This window comes from Gekko japonicus, unplaced genomic scaffold (assembly GCF_001447785.1).
Source record: "Gekko japonicus isolate JY-2015 unplaced genomic scaffold, Gekko_japonicus_V1.1 scaffold2749, whole genome shotgun sequence".
Lineage (NCBI taxonomy): Eukaryota > Metazoa > Chordata > Lepidosauria > Squamata > Gekkonidae > Gekko > Gekko japonicus.
Genome location: NW_015167620.1, coordinates 196495 through 201906, shown reverse-complemented (window position 1 = coordinate 201906; position 5412 = coordinate 196495).

Here is a 5412-nt window from a genome sequence, read left to right as displayed (position 1 = left end):
AAACTCTCTGGCTACTGATCCAGACGTTAGTTTCAGACAGAGACCACAAGGCGAAAGACCAAATTGTGAAAGACCTCTTTTCCCTCCAGATCTGTTGTTTTATTTCCTCTCTCAGCTGATATTGGCCAATCAGAGAACAAGTAGAGCAGCCAGTCACATAAGTTGTTCTCTCCAGGGAAGATTAACTCATGAACTCCCTGATACTCTGATACAAGCAGCATTTTAAAAAGCCTGCTTTTCTGTGCAATATGTTACAGTCGCTCTTAACCACTATACCAAACTAGACAGTACAATCCCTGCCCTCAAGGAAGCATTTACCACTCTCCTTACCTGCTCAGCTAGTCCCCCTCTGGCAGCTTTTATCAGCCAGGAAGGGCAAGGGTTGAGAACACAGGTGGTAGGTCACACCTGTTCAAAGATCTTGGTCCACATCCTCAGGATCCACAAGCTGAAAATATCAATATAAATTGGACAAGCAGTTACCAAAGGACATCATCTGCCAGCCATCATCAACCCAGAGCAGATCTGTGATTTTGTCTGCCAGGTAAGGGGAAAATTGATCACAGCAGGCCATCCTGTGGGCAGAGTCCCAGTCTTTGGGGCTATGACGTTGAGGTCCCCGACTTGTCACTGAAACAGTGCATGGAGAACAGAAATGAGTTCTGTGCTGGTGCAGAGCTCCTTCAGAAAGTTCTAGTGCTCCAGTTACAAGAAGGTAGAGGATAACACAGTCTGGACAAAAGTTACGTCTTGTTAGGTTCCAGTTTCAGTGAGAATATGCTCAGTGTCGGGAGCATTGGCCCCCACACAAACTAAACAGGTCCTGGCAAGTTCAGTTCCCCCTTTCTCCCAATTGTGGCTTGCCATAGCTGAGAGAAGAGGGGGGATTGCTGAGAAAATAACTTCCTTTCCCCCTTTCTCCCAGCCACAGCTCATTGCAGCTGGGAAAAAGGGGAGCGGGGATTACCTGGGAAGGGGCTTAATTTCACCCTTCAGTTTTGCTCCCTGCCACTTCAAGGTGCCTTCCCCGAACATCAGTTCCTGAGCTCTGAACCCGCTCAAGTTCAGTCCCAATTTTGGCTTGTGAGCCGGTTCATGCCCATCTCTAATTATGAGAGTCTACACTTGTCTCCTTGCAAACCTACAGAGCAACCAAGATTAGCTGAAGAAAAGAGGAGTGAAAGCCTTGAAAAACAGTCCCCCCCAATGTCATCTCACTGCCATAGAGGCTGGTGGGGGGATCGTTCACTCCTTGGAATGGAATGGTTGCCTCAGTGATGCTCGCTCTCTTATCTGTATGTTTTATGTGCTTGGCCTTGAATGCTTCACCGTACCACCTTTTCTGGGAAAGTGGGACTGTTATGTTCTGGCGGGGCCCTCTTCTCCCCTCATTGGTTCTTAGCCACCCAGTGACCCCCTTTGAACACTGTATATCACTTCACCCTGCGCTTTATGCTTTAGTCTTAACACAATTCCTGAAGTAGAGATGTTCTGCCAATACTGATCAATAAACTTTCCTTCTGAAGAAGCGAGTTGTTGGTTCTGATTGTTGCAGGAGTCTGACACCCCCCATCATTTGAGTTTTTTTCCAAAGGAAAAATGGAAATTTTAGGGAAAACAAGAAAACACTCATAGTTTTTGTTTTTTAAAGAATGTTGAGTAGGCAAAATTACTCTTTGAGTGACTTTTGCCTGTCCTGAATATGTGTCCATGAGTTTTAATGGGTGATCCCCTCAAGTTCTAATGTTGTCAAAAAAAACACACCTTATTTGCAAGGGGACATGGGCGGGCGCCGGATGCCACCGGAAACGCGATCAGACGCCCGCCCTTGCCCCGCAGTTTCCGGAAACTAGTACCTCCGAGGTACTAGTTTTTTGCCACGCAGTTTCGGCTGGAAGCCTCGGTTGTGCCACGGGAGTGCTACGCTTCCCAGATGTGCTGGTGAGATCGCGCCCGGAAACTCCGCCTGTTTTCCGTCTCACTTGTGTGGCTTCTGTTCCGTGTGACCGCAGCCTGTATTTATCTTGTTTTACTGCCACTATAACATTTTCATCTAGCTCTCTACCATAACCTCAAGATCTCTTTCCTTGCTAATCACCACCAGTTTAGATCCTGTCAGTATATGTTTAAAGTTAGGATTTTTCTACTCCACTGTGCATCACCTTGCACTATGAACTTATTTTGCCACGTTGCCGTCCACTGATGTGATCTGGAGAGATCTATTGGAGCTCTTCACAATCTGCTTTGGTTTTCACCATCCTGAATTATTTGGTATCATCCTTATACTTGGCCACAGCATTGCTCACTTCCAATTCCAGATTGTTTATGTACAAATAAAATAGTGCTAATTCCAATACTGATGCTTGTAGGGTCCCACTGTTTACTTTCCGCCATTTACTGACTCGCTTGCTACTACTTCACAGTATGTGAAAGCTAGAAAATGCCTTTTTGCTGCTGCTGCTGACTGCAGTCTTACTAGAAGAACCAACGAAGTTGTTTAATTCATGTACAAACAGTGCTTTGTGTTCCATTTCCTTCTGTTTTATGCCATTCATAGTTTCCCAGTAAGGAATGAGACTGCTTTAACATTTGACTTAATTTGTCTTGAATCAGCTGTTTGTTAAAGATGTTACACATAATTTTTCTAGATGAGAAAAACACTAATTTGGCTAATCAGTCTTTAATTCATATTAATTTGGTTTACGTACCACATTTCTATTGACTTGTTTAAAACATTAATAAGGACACAATTGCACTTTACAGGTGCAAAGTACTTGTGTGGCAAAGTTCAAAACACTCCAGCAGAGCTCAAGCCAAGAACTGCTCTCTAGAAGCTTGGAAGCTAATAAGAATATATGATGTTGTCTGAAAATAAAAATACATTATGTTGTTTTTCTGGACTGGCTCAGTTAGATACATTCATAGACAAGTTACTAAGGATAAAGAAATAGTGCCATTATTGTTGTTGATATAGTGCCTTCAATATGAATGGTGCTTAGCACAGAATGATTTCATTGAGAATTTCTTGTTGAATTGCAGTTGTTTATGAGTATGTAGAGCAATTAGTGCAACCCTATCCATGTCTCTTTCAGAAGTCAGTCCCACTATATTCAATGGCACTTTGTCCAAGTTAGTATGTATAGGATTGTATCCTTTTTTCATTTAGATATAAAATAAAAAAAAATCAGCTTATAGTTATGCTTATTTTGTGTTTTGTAAGATGTGACACAGTCCCCATATATACCCCAAAGAGCACTGAGGTCGGGGTCCCAGAACCGACTGGCCCTACCGGGCCCCAGGGATGTCAGGCTCGACACTACTAGGGCCAGGGCCTTTTTGGTGGCGGCTCCGCACTGGTGGAATGAGCTCCTGGAGGAGATCAGGGTCCTGCGGGATCTTATGCAGTTCCGCAGGGCCTGCAAGATGGAGCTCTTCCACCAGGCTTTCAACTAGGAGCTGCCAGCCTGTAATACTAACATCTGGCTGCTACCACTGTGCTCCGGAAGATCATTGAGCGAAACTGTCTGGTTGTATGGTAATTTCAGCACGCCGTCTTATGCATGTAATGTATTAGCACTAGCACTTTATGAGGTTTTGTTTTATCTTATTGTATTGAATTTTAAATTGTTTTAATGTGAATGTACAGTCACCTATAGACCAATTATGTAAGCTGCCTTGAGCCCGCTTGCGGGGTAGAGCGGGGTATAAATTTAATAAATAATTTTTTTAAAAAATAGTGGTATATGCCTGGTAGGGTGTGGTATTAGATTAGCAAAAGTTGTCCAATTGTAGCTGTCTTTGAGTATCATCTATGATCAGTGATACGAGAAACTGGTGTATATAAGTGATTTGAAATTTGTATTTTAGCTTGAATTGGCACTATACTTTCTAAAATTATGATGAGCCCTTGAGTTTTTGGAAGAGTCACTGAAGGATAGGAGATGTGAAAATGATGCAGCAAGGAGACAGGAGTCCTCCCTCCCATACAATGGTCCCAAGCAGGATCAGGTCCCTGTGGCATTTTGAAGAGTAAAACTCCATGTTCTAAAATGGCACTGTGTCCCTGTCTTTGGATTGGTGATGTGGTATCATCTAGTTTGACCCTTCTCAAAGAGTGCTTTCAGGATCTCTCACAGCTGCAACACTACTGCTGTTATAGGGCTCATACAGGATCAAAAGATTTGTTTTAGTGTTGTTAATTGTCATTTTATAATTCACTATAGATCATAATTATGCGTGTAATCTTCATACTTTACAAAATTTGCATGAGTTTGCAAATTTTGGTGGTATTACCCTAGAAAACTACAATGAACCCTTCATATGCCGTAACTGAAGCCTAGCTCTCATCTCAGTAGAGGAAGTTGCTTAATTTTTTTATTGTCATTACTAATTGTTGTTAATTATTTTTTATTGTCATTAATATTTTTTATTGTCAAGTAATGTAATTGACTGATTCCAAATTGTAGGAATGTATATAGAAACTAGGAATAAGGCCCATTGTGGAAATAAATACAACGAGCTCTAGAAAGAGGCTCTGGGGGAGTGCCGAGGCCTTGGGCACTCAGCATCAATGTGCTGTGGTGACCTCAGCAGGGTATAATGACACAGTGTTCACTGTTTTCTCCAGGAGGAAAAGTAGTCTTTCTCTGTAATGGGGACCAAAGCAGCTTACATCATTCTCCTCTCCTGCTTTCAGGGTTCCCAAATCCCCCCGGGGGGCGGAATTCCCCCCGGTTTCGAGCCCCGATTCCCGCTCCCACGGAATCAGGGCCTGGGGGAAACCCCACCCCCATGTGTGCGTCACCCGGAAGTGACGTCGCATGCGTTTGACGTCACTTCCGGTGACGCTTCGGACGCGGACGCTCCCGGAGCTACAGGATGCTCCCCCGCCAGTAAGCTTTTTCGATTTGGCAATCCTACCTGCTTTTGACTTGTACAACAACCCTGTGAGGTAGTTTAGGCTGAAAGTCTGTGACCAGTCCAAAATCACCCACTGAGCTTCTACAGCAAGAACCTGGATCTAGCAGACCCTGCTCTGAAGCACTGACTACTACTTCTAGGGCAGCCAACCTCCAGGTGGAGCCTGAGGATCACCAGGTATCACAACTGACCTCCAGACAACAGATCCCCCCCCCCGGAGAAAATAACTGTTCTAGAAGGTGGGCTGTATGGCATTCTGTTCAGCTGAGGCCTCTCCCCTCCCCAAACCCTGGCTTCCATAGAGTCTTCCAGAAAATCTCCAGGAATCTCCCTACCTGGAGCTGGCAACCCTGCACTCAGTACTGGCCCCAATGAGTTCCTCACAAAGGCCTGCAAAGGGTTTCCTTCCTTTGTCTGAACCAAGCTTGGTTGCCTACTGTGGCAAAACGGGGTCCAGTTTACCACTTAGCTGTTTGCCTCCCACCCTTGTCC